This window comes from Cebus imitator, unplaced genomic scaffold (assembly GCF_001604975.1).
Source record: "Cebus imitator isolate Cc_AM_T3 unplaced genomic scaffold, Cebus_imitator-1.0 Scaffold100, whole genome shotgun sequence".
Classification (NCBI taxonomy): Eukaryota; Metazoa; Chordata; class Mammalia; order Primates; family Cebidae; genus Cebus; species Cebus imitator.
The window spans coordinates 3,977,177-3,989,833 of NW_016107415.1; positions in this window are offsets into that span (position 1 = coordinate 3,977,177).

Consider the following 12,657-nt stretch of genomic DNA (forward strand, 5'->3'; position numbering starts at 1 on the left):
TTTCACCGTATTGACCAGGCTGGTTCAAAGTCTGGTGCTTAAGTGATCTGCCTGCCTAGGCTTCCCAATGGCAGGAAGGAATGTTGGGACGCCTAGGTGTCTCAAAGTGATCTGCCAGCCTAGGCTTCCCAGCATGCCTGGTCCTTCCTAGGGACTCCTGTCAGAGTCCCTGGAGCAGTTCCTCTACCCATTGTGATAGCCACTAAGATGATATCAAATGATTTCCACTCCTATTACTCTTACCCCAATATAATCCCCTTCCCTTTAGTGAGGGCTAAACTTATGTCTTGACTTTTTAAATATAGCATAGGGCAAAAATGATGAGATATCACTTCCATGATTAGGTTATGAAGGACTGCGACTTCAGCCTATCTAACAAATCCTCTTCCTGGCTTTGTTGAAGCAAGTTGCCATGTGGGAGAGGCTTGCAGGCAAGAAACTGATATCAGCCTTTAAATAACAGCCAGCAAGTTATGGAAGCCTTTCAGTCCAATCATCTGGGAGGAACTGAACCCTTCAATAATCATATAAATGAATTGAAAGCAGTTCCTAACCTGGTTAAAGTTTCACTGCAGCCTTGTGAAAGATCTTGAAGCCTAAGACCCAGTGAAACCATGCTTGCATTTCTGATCTATAAGAACATGATATGTGTTGTTTTAGGCCATTAAATTTTGGAGTAATTTTTTTATGCAGGAGTGAATCTGCCTGCATTGAGGAAGCTGAGGCAGAGAGATGATTACTAACCTATTATCTCACAGTTATTAATCATCATACTTTAGCACTGGAGGGAGGTTATCTCACTGATCTGAGTTACTCACTTTTGCTGTCCCATTTAGAAAGACTAAGGAAGCAATTCCATGATAATGCAACTTATCAGGGACATCTGGTGTTTTCTCCCCATTTTTTATTGTTTCTATACTCTAGTTGCCTGAGTTAGGAAAATGAATGAGGAATAGGAATTTCAAAAGTAGGAATTTAATATGAAGTTTCAGTCAAAGAAGACTAAAATTTATTATGCTCTTACTCTATGCCAGGCACTGGGATTCAATGTGTTGTATATTCAGTTTCTGAAACAGTGACTTTATAATCTGAATTTTCCCAGGTTACTCCTTTCATGGAATATTCCTGGATTGCATATTTTTTTTTGCATCATTCAACCAAAGGCCTGCGATAAAAACACTTTTACCGTAAAGCTGAATTAAAACATTTAATCAACAGTAGAATTTGTATACTATGCTCCACATTTTAATTTTGTAGTTTGTTACAATGAGAGTTACTATTACCTTTGTCTACAACTTGCTCACAGGAATCGTACCATGTGCAATCTAACCCTTCTTTCAAACCTTTGACTTTGCTTGCTCCTGGGTTTGTGACTGAGTTGCAGACGATGTGCTCAGGTCACTCTCCAATAATATGTGTTCTTCCAGGCCCTTGGTCCCTCACTCACTCAAGAATGGGAGAGAGGACGCTGCCACATGCGGTGAGCTCATTTAAGTAAATATTGGACCCCAAAGAGTTTTGCAGAAAGTGATTTATTTAGGCAGAGAAAGAGAAAAAGTAGAAAGAAATAGCGATAGAGCAAGCTCTCATGCTATCTTGTGAGGGGATCCAGAAATGAAGTCCACCCAGATGAGAGAGAAGGGGACTTTTAACCTGGGAGTTATTGTTGCCCTATTCAAGTTTTCCATCCTATGAAAGGAGTTCCTTTAAACTTCCACTGGAGTGATTGATCTTTGATTCTGACCTTTGATTTGTTGTTTGGCCCAGAGTCCTCCCATAGCTTTTCCCAGGCTTTTTAGACATAGGAAATTCACCTGGGCAGTCTATCTTCCCGTGAGCTGAGAGTTAAACAAAGACCTCTAGTCTCCCGGATGGAGAGGTGGGTGGAGGTATGGCACTGGGAAGTTCTTGCCTTCAAAACCGTGCCATCTTGTGGACCCTAGGAATACATTCCCCCAGGTTCAATATTCCATATCTGCCTGAGCTCCATTGCAGGCAGTTGAACATGTACCTTTGTAGCTCTACAGTGAGTGACTCGTCACTGAGGTAAATAACAGCTTCAGTTTTGTGAAGTCCAGCTCTTGTTTTAAACATGCATCAAAAAAAGAACTAGAGTAGAACATTCTCCATGATTCATTGCAGCATTAGTTCTCTCTGTCTCCTTCTGGAAATCCACATGTGTGGTCATCACTGCCTGATTTCCTCTCTCCAATTAGCTTTGCATTGTGGAACACAGGCCAATCCCACCAGATAATTGGGTCTGAGTGAATTTAACAATAGTTACTTCCATCTCCTCCATTTTTAGGTCAGCATGCTTGCAGGAATCATTTCCGATTAGTGCTATTAGCTTAGTATGGTTAAAATCTTTGGATGGTCGACATTTATAAGAATAATAACTGAAATACTCTTTTCTGATTATGAAGCTAACATTATGGTGTGGATGTGAGTAAATGAGCATCTGCATTTGGCTAGAGTAAAAATCTGACAAATCACTGCCCACCAGGAATAGATCATGAGCAACTATCCTTAGACAGATGAGAAAGCATAGATATGATTTTTCAAGGACAAAAAGAAAAAAAAATCAAGCAAGGAATTTGGACAAATGTTTGAAGAAGTATTTGTTCTTGATAAAAAATTGATGACTAGAAGAAATATTAAGCTGGGAATTCTCTTCCACATGTTGAAAGGAAAATAATTTAATGTGCTGAGTAGGATCTAGTTAAGGTGGTTCTGGACTTATTTCTACCTCAACAACATATTACCTGTGTGATCTAATAGAAAATTTAAGCTCTCTAAAGCTCAGTTTACTTTTCTGAAATTTGGGTTAAAATGTGTGTGTAAGGATAATCTGACTTCAGAATTATTGTGAAGGTAAAATAGGACAACAGTAAAACATTTAGCAAATTCTAGTTTACAATATGGTTAATAAATACTACAATTTTTGCTAAACTCTCAGAGTGAGTCTTCTCAGTGAAGTTTTACTATTGTGCAGTGAAGACAACAGTGACATATTCAATTAATGATGGTTAATTGGCATGACTCTGGAAATAAATTGTCAAATAACTAGCAAATGGGTGACAGCAGTTTGTCATAGTACACCAAATTGAACAAATTAAGCAGTGAAGAGTGGAGCGATCAACTTGTCCCTCCTCTCTTCTGAAATGGGAGAGTTCCCTGATCCCCCTGGAAGACACCCAGTAGGAGTGCGGCTCATCCGTTTGGCCCTGGCACTGCTCAAACCCCTTACGGAAGGGGGCGAATGCAGATGAACAGGTAAAGGAGCCCAAAGGGGCGGGAGTTACAGTGTGCCCATTTAGCTCTTTCACCCACAGACGGCTTGGGTGTTAATCAGCTCAATGGACCCTCTGCCTTTCTGCAAAGGCAGAGGACCAGTGGGACAGCTTTCTGTGTCCTGTGCCCTTGTCCAGCGTCCTGGAAAAACTGGATCATACATGGACTCGGAGGATGAATCTGGGAGTTTTCCTGAGTGGTGGAGGTGGCTCTCAGTGGGATGGATGGGAAGCCAGAAGAGAGGGATGGAGTGGGAAGATGATCTTCCCCAGGACTTTGGCCATCCAGTGGCCGAACTCTTCTCCAGCTGCCCCCAGCGAACTCCTTTCACTGTTCAGACATTCCTTCTTTTTCTCTCTCTGCTGCTGCGTCTGTCTGCCTGTCTCCTCATGTCCTCGCCTGCTTGTCTGCTCTAGAGCCTGGGGTTTGGGGTTTATATGGGTACAGTATAGGGGGTATGGCAAGTGAAAAAGCAACATTTTGGGTGTGAAAATAGGAATGCCTATCCTCATTTAGGGCCGTGGATATCCAGGCTTGTGGATAGGTCCTTTGCGGGAAACCACCCCCTTCTGCCCAGTATTTCCCTGCCACCTGTCCATATCACTTCCACCTAAATTCCTGGCCCTAAACATTCTTAAACACACAGCTGTCCCATAAAGGTCTAACAATAATAAATGCATCATGTTGACTGTACCACATGCTGGGGCATACCTTAACACAACCTCTGAAATTCTGAGAAAAGATCATTTTGAACTTAGAATTCTGGACTCAGCCCCCAAAATCAATCAAATGTGATACAATATAGGTATTTCAAACACACAGAATACGGACCTTTCTTACCTTTCCTGGTCAGTTACTTGAGATGGTGACAGAAAGCTCCTGATCCTAAAGGAAATTAGGCTAGTCTAGAGATTTGATACTGTCTTTAGAAAATGAAACGTCTTGAGAATAATGTGAGAAAAGAAAAGTATTTACAGCATTACCGTTACTCCTTCTCTGCTGTAGAAGGTGGAATAGAATGACCAAGAACTTTCCATGTAAACCTGCTAATGAGCTTGACCAAGCACACTTGTACAATATACATAGCATTGGCCAGAGAAAGATATCTGAAAGTTGCTTTCCTGTAAAGTCTTCTAGCAGGATATACCTGGTTTGACTAGAGTGTTTATTGTAAATATACCTGTGATTATAAATTTATGGGTCATAATTAAATTGCTGTTACGGCATAAAAGGGAAGAGTAATAGAAAGAAGAAATGACTTATTTAGTGAGCACTGTTGCCTGTATTGCTCAAGATTTATCTGTTACTATGAAATCAAATCACATCTTAATACAAAAAAAAAAGAATTTTTTAAAACAGGCATATGCAATTTTAAAATTTACATAGAAGGGAATGTTTTGACTATACCTGGTTCTCACTTATGTTATTATTATCATTACAAAAAGTTTGATATCCAGCAAGACTTATCATTTAGGCGAGTCCTTTTTGTCAGATCAACTTTGTACATCGACACATCATTGAATACAAGCAATACAATTAAAAAGGCCATTTAAAACTCAATCAAAAGCAGTGAATGTGTGAGGAAAAGTAACATAATAACAATGAAGTCATCCTTTGGTTTTCATCAGGATTTGGTTCTAGGATCTCTCACAGATAACCAAATTCATGGATGCTCAAGTCCTTTATAGAAAATGGTATAGTATTTATGTATAAGCTATACATATCACCCAGTATAATTTAAATCATCTTAATTACTTATAATTCATAAAGCAATGTAAATGTTATATAAATATTTGCTATACTCTATTGTTTTGGAAATAATTACAAGAAAAAAGTCTGTACATGTTCAGTATAAATGCAACCATCCATTTTTTCCAAAACTCTTCAGCCTGCTTGGCTGAATCCATGGCTGTAGAACCAACGAGTACAGAAGGCCAACTGTGTATGTATTAACTGCATAATAAATCATATATACATAGTAATTTAACAAACAAACACTTCATTGATTCCCAGTATTTAGAATCAACATATAGAAAAAGCACAGAATATATGATCACATGATGAAGTAGAACATAAATGCTATTAACCTTGGCATTAAAATATAGATAAAGGGAGTTCAGAGGCTGAGGAAAAATATAGTTGAAAAAAATTGTCAGTAGTTTGCTTATTTTACAAAGTGAGCAGTGTAGACGCAGCTTGGCTGTTTCTAAAAATAGGGACCAAATGAGTCACAAAATGGTAAGTTTCCAAAATTTATATATTAAGGAAATATAAAATAGTGAATTCATTATTTGAAAAAGGAAAGATTATTCCATAGTAGTTAAAATAGTTAGTGTTTATCACATCAGGAGGTAAATAGAGATAGCAAAATAGATAAATTAAAAAAATAGAAATAGAAACATCAACAGTCACGTGCCACACAATGACTTTTCAATGACAGACCACATGTCCAATGCTGATCCCATAAGATTATAATACCATATTTTGACTGTACCTTTTCTGTGATTAGATTTGCTTAGACAAATACTTACCATTGTGTTATAAATGTCATTATATTCGGTACAGTGATATGCTGTACAAGTTTATAGCCTAGGAGCAATAAGCTAGTAGCGTGTGGCCTAGGTATGCAGTAAGTTCTACCATCTAGGTTTGTGTAAGTACACTCTATGATGTTCAGGCAACCACAAAATCACCTAATGATACACTTCTCAGAATGCATCCCTGTCATTAAATGACACATGACTATACATACAGGTGAAGATAATCAGCAAAAGACATAGTTCCTCTTTATAAACCTGTGTATACTTCATAATTAAATATGCACATATAGTAGGTTAGCTATACACTCACACATATGTACAGCCAAAGTAATGTATGTTCATCCTCAATATGTTTTATATACATTTATGTATGTATGTATAGAGATACATAAATAGAGGAAGAGAGAGAGGGAGAGACGAGAGGGAGCTTGAAAGTGGATGGAAAGTAAGTTATCCAGCTCTGCTCAGGAGATAAAGCCCTTGACACTAAAATGTAATAATTTAGAATAATAATGGTGGAAAATATTTCCAGTTATCTTAGTTGCAAAAATGCTTGCTAAATTCTCCCAGTTAGCCTGTATTCACTCTCAATATCCAGAAAGGAATGTATGATTATAACTGAAAGCGTGTGTCAGAAAACAGAGTATGTGAACTACATATTAAAATCTCAGAGAGATTAATAAATTTATGTTTAGATTTATAGCAAAGTCTCATCAATTTAATGGTGCTAAAATTACCCCAGTCATAATGTGTCTTAGAAATACTCCTTAAAGCAGGTTTCTGGAGTGGGGAATTATAGACCAATGGGCTACCTAGTTCTCAGGTTTCTCATGGGGATGACAAAGGTGAAGGAAGCAAGCCCAGCAAAGTGTTTGTCATGCTTCTTCTTGTTATTATATTTGATAACATTTCATTGGCCAAAGCAAGTCACATGAGCACACAAAAACACAAGTATTGACAAAGTACATTTGACCTGCAGAGTTGGAAGGAATTGTAAAATGACATGGTGCAAGTTTTGGGTAAAAGGAAGGTGAATAGTTCAGGCCAATGCAGCAATCTACAATGTGTCTCAAGGCTGGAACAGTTACTTACATATAAAGGATACAAATGAATATTTGTTGTTTAACCTTCTTGTAATAGACTTTCCATTTACAGGTTTAGGACTTATCTCTAGCCCATACCCATCTGTCTTCAAATAATGTATGCTAAACAAATTGGAAAGTGAAGGAACATTAAGCAGGACAAAATAAGAAAACATATTTCTTTTCTAATTCACTGATAAACAGGCAGCAAAAGCTTACATTTGGGACATGCAAGTCAGCACTTTGCTCATGCTGACTTGGCAGTAATAACTAATCTGTATTTATGTGAACTAAATAGATAAAATTGTTTCCTTTTAAATGGTGTGTTTGTGTTTCATTTAGACAGAAAAAGAGGCACCTGATTTAAGTCTGTTTCACCAAAAAATAAAAAGAAACAGATGCATCTTTAAAAGCTTCCAAAACCGTTGTTTTGGGATGTGTATGTATGAGAGTGGAGAGTAGGTGGATAACTCAGGGGCTCTGGAGAAGATAGCAAGATAGGAACGGTTCAAACGGAGACTGTGAATACAGCTGTTAAGTAAAGAAGGAAGCAAGTACACCTTTGTCTATTGAAAGAAGAAAACGGAGGAAAACACTTTGAGGCATATAGTAATAAAGATGAAAAAACTCAGTCCTTACATAATCGATTGTTTGTCAGAGATTGAATAACACATGGAAAGAATATATATTGGGGGTACAATTAGTCCTGGAAGAAAATGGCTACTATTGTGGGAAAGCAGAAAAACAAAAACAAGCAAAAAAAAAAAAAAAAAAAAAAAAANTAAAATGGGGGATGACCAAGGAGTGAAATAATGATCATTTGTCTTATTTCAAGCACTAGGAGTGAGGCAAGACTGTTATCATGACAGTGTTTGATCCAGTAACCAAAACAACCAGATACAATTTGTTTTTCTAAGTATACTGCATTTAAATTTTAAAATTATTCTTTGCCAGGCGTGATGGCTCATGCCCTTAATCCCAGCACTTTGGGAGACAGAAGTGGGCAGATCACCTGAGGTCGAGAGTTCAAGACCAGCCTGATCAGCATGGAGAAACCCCATCTCTTCTAAAAATACAAAGTTAGCTGGGTGTGGTGGTGCATGCCTGTAATCCCAGCTACTTGTGAGGCTGAGGCAGGATAGTCACTTGAACCTGGCAGGTAGTGGTTGCCATGAGCCCATACCATGCCATTTCACTCCAGCTTGGGCAACAAGAGTGAAACTCTGTCTCAAAAAAAAAAAAAAATATATATATATATATATATATATATGCACACATATATGTATATTTATGTGTGTGTGTGTGTGTGCGTGCGCGTATTTCTTTAAATCTGTACATAGGACTATGTACTTTCTAAAGTAAACATTCAGTATGTCTGGATCTGGAAGCGCATGCATTAAATTTTATTAGAAAATAGTTGGGCACATCATAGAGAACTGGTAATTGAGTCTAGGTTTTGTCTGAGTGATCAAAGTTGTGGCTTAAAACTGTGATTTAAATTGATTTGGGTTAAATCAAATCCACCTTAGATCCTGCTGCTTATGCTTGCAAACTTACCTGAGGATTATTGTATAATAGGAAGAAATACCCAGCATTAGAAGAGACAACCAGGAAACAGTGCTGTGAATGAATGCCCACACTGGGAAACAGCACATATTTTCCTGACTGTGAAAATGGATATGTTAGTTGCAAATACAATAAAATAACAGCATGAATATTTGATATAACTAAACAATGCTTTCAACCTAACCTCGGAAAACTCTTGACCCAGCACATTCTCACAAATTACAGCATGATTTTCAAATTGAAGACTGCACATTGTCTTCTGCACATTTTTTAACATTACTTCACCAAATTTGTTTTCAGCAACTATGAAATATTACCTATGAATACTCAGATGAATAAGTGAGGGCCCTGCCCTCAAGAAGAAGAAATATATGCACTGATAATTACTGTTACAATCATAGGAGTAGGTCCTGTGTGTTAAGGAAACACAGAGAGGCAGCTCTTAAATTGACCTTAGATAGCTATGGGAAGCTTTCTGGAAGAGCTGATAATTGAATTGAATGAATTGAGCCAAGGAATCAGGGGAGTGTGTTCTTGGCAGAGAGAAGATAAGCAAAGGTACAAAAATAAGAAATAGCCTTAATGTGTAGAAGAAACTATTTGTAATTAGGATAATTAGAGTATGGTGTAGGAGGCTGAGCCTGGTAGGGGATGAGGTTGTGGAGGTCACATAACAGCATCATAGGTCAGGCTGAGGCTTTTTCTTTGGCAAATGGACTAAAAAAGTTTTGAATGTGTATCTTTATCACTAAAATTGTTTTAACAATGAACATTCAATATAATTTATGAGTGATATTCAAGTATTATTGTACCAGTGCATTAGAAACAGTATAAAACATTTACAGCAGCAAAACATATTTTAAAGGATAAGATAAATCATAAGTGGAAATTCTAATATTTTCCTCCTAAATATCAATAATTTATCAAGTGTATTTCTGGGTTGGAAGGGGATACAGCTACCTTGGAAATCACTATCCTAAACACTCAGAGTAAAGGAAGTGTTTCAACAAAGAATTGACTTGGTGACCCTACCAGCAGAATGGTGGTTAGAGTTAAGACAGCCAAGATTAGAAAGGAGAAAGAATAGTTAGGAGAAGGCCAGTAAGAGTGATACTGTTAAGCTGAAGTGCAAATAAATTCCAGGGAAAAAAAAAACAGTTGGACATAGTAACTATTGTCTTCGGATGGCAACTCCTATGTTCATAACTCAGTGTTAATTAAATGATTAAATTAATTAAAGATTTCATAAAGAGGGCTAAGTTTAGCAGGTCAGTGTTGAATTTCTCCAGATACTTATTCTCCATTCAAATAATCTTGCAAAATTGCTGACAACAGAATAATTTCAATATCCATGGTTGTCAACCAAATGATGTGTCCATTTAAGAGACTTTATTTAGTTCTTTAACTCACTAAGGAAGAAAGTGACCACTTAATACAGGGTAACACAATGGCAAAATAATAACAATCTAGCTGATTTAGCCTCATGTAGTCAGTCTTTCAAAGTCATTAACAAGATTATGTATATACATCTGCCAAGATGTAGGGGCTGACCATGGCAGTTAGAAGACATAGTTTGGGGATATAGAAAAAACTTTTTTAAAGAATCCCCTCCCTCCCACTTTTTTTTGAATGGTTATTAAGTTCCAGTGTTGGGAGTCAGAAAAATCCAAGAGGGGCAGACTTTCTATCCCTCTAATAATCTACAATTCTGTAATGTCCTTGGCATTTGAAAAAGTCTAAACATCCAACCATAAAAGCACTTTTGGATCTAATAATCTTTTATAAGAATTTTTCTTTACAGAAGATCAAAGCTTTCTACAAATGTTTATTTCAATCTGACAGCATCTCTGCTGTAGGAAATACATGAAGGGAGGCCAATTTCTTTGGATGAAGAAGGAGGTAAAATGAGAAGTATACTAGACTTGGGGCTGGAAAGTATTGCAGTGATAGGTTTCAGTCTAGAACAGCTTCTATTTGTCAAGTTTCTTCAAGGATGTGAAGATTTTTTGATGTTGAAAATATTCTAATATTTTTATGAGAAAATATAAATGGCATGTATTGAATAAAAAATAACAGAATAGAACTATAAGGAATAATAGATACATAGTTGATCAAAATCTTATTTCTGACTTGACCCTGTAGAATCACAACAGAGGAAACTCAAGCCTCAAAAAGTCCAGCCACTGGACTCTTTGGATACATAAGATGCACATATTCCCATTTGCAGACGACAAAACTATAATTAAACAAGGTTAAATACTTTGTCCACAGAACAGTGAATTATAGGTGAAGGAATGAGAAATGAGGCTGCCTGTGTTTTACAACCAACAATGAGGTAAATGTCAGGAAATATGTTACCTACAAATTAATTATGTTATATGCACTATTTTTAAATAGATTTTTTTAATTTGATAAAGAAACCATTTAACTGAAACATGAGTGTACATATATATGTCTATGTATTTCTATGGATATCTATGTATCTGTCTACATCTTTAAAAGACCTATTTTGGTCAACAGAACAAGTGGACTTAAAGTTTATCTGGATTGCCTATTACAATGAATTTGTACAAAATCAAATATTGTGCGATATATTTTAAATGTATCTGTCTTTTTGCTTACCATTCAAATAAGAGAACTCCTGATGAATATAGATATAGGTTATTTCTAATATTTTTCTCACAATAGGCAACATTTATTGGCATTTACTTTTGTACTAACCTAATAAATCTAAAATACAAAAACTGAGTGAAAAGATGAGGAATTGATGTAAATATTTTGCTCTTTTCTGGGATAGAATCATCATCTTAAGAGACTAGTGCTTTTATCCTCTTTACAAACAATTTTAGGTAATGTGTTGTCATAGTCCAGATCTTCAGAACTTAAGAGAAAGGGTTGGCATTGGAAAAGTAAATGGGCCTCATTAAAAATCTGGGACAAAATGAATCTTTGAAGACAATAATTTTTAAAGCAATTTCTGGGACTGACCAATTTTTGGTTAGAAAAAAAACCTATAGTTGCTTCGCCATATTTCAGTACATGTTGATGTTCTTTGAAGCAGGCTTTGTAAAAACTGAATAAGAATGATTTTTAAATAACGATTTTCCCATGCCAAGTGATACTAAGTATACTTTTAAATACTTTTTAATGGTGGAAATTTATAATCAGTGTCTTTGGAAAAGAAATTTTTATGCGGGGCGTTAGAGAAAAAGAAGTTTTTAAAAACACCTTTCAACTTTTCTGTCAACCATTATTCTTTGCAACATGCTTATCTTTTGTTCTGTGCTTCAAACAGATTTTAATAAAAACATATACATTCAACATTTTATAAGGTACCATAGAGGAGGATAATGTATTCCTTTATGGAGTGTAACACTTGGAAAGAAGAAAGAAAGAAAGATGAGAGAGTAAGAAAAAAGTATATTTCAGAATCTCGCTTAAGAATTATAAATATATGAAGTTCGAAGACATGTATATGAAAATGTGAGACAGTTTCATCTCAGGAAGATATTACATCATCATTATAATCATTAAAAATTTACAAGTGTGACTTAAATAAATGTATACAGTTGTGTAATCATCTCAATAATCCACTTCATAGCTCTTTAGAGTTGCTTTCCTTTTTCAGATTAATGGAGAAGTTAGTTAGCATATATAATTAATTCAGCACTGATTTTTTAAAATCTTTATATGTCTTTCAATATATGCCAGTTTAGAAACACGCACGTATCTATAGCAAAGTGACATTGTGAGTAAATACAGTACAATTATGATACAGGTTATAGGAATCTAATTTATCAGAACAAAGGGATTTCTAAGAGAATAACAATTGTACAGACATATTTTTTGAATGTGGTAAATAAAAAAAAAAACACAGGATATATCTAAGAGGTATCCTGTTGTCCAATCTGTTCTCTTCATTGATAATTCTATCATTTTCAAGCTCACAATAAAAGCCCAACTCTTTTATGAAGCCTTCTCACATTTCTCCAATGTAATTTTTTTCTCCCTCTCACAGCTATACTTTAATAACTCTAAACTTTTACACGTGAAAGTCAGTGTATCTTATCTTAGAAATCTATATAAATTACACCATTTATTTGACTGAGTTCTACTGTGGATTTTTCAGCTCTTTTCCTCACAGTGCCTAGCCTTGTACTTTATGAATTAAGCAGTCA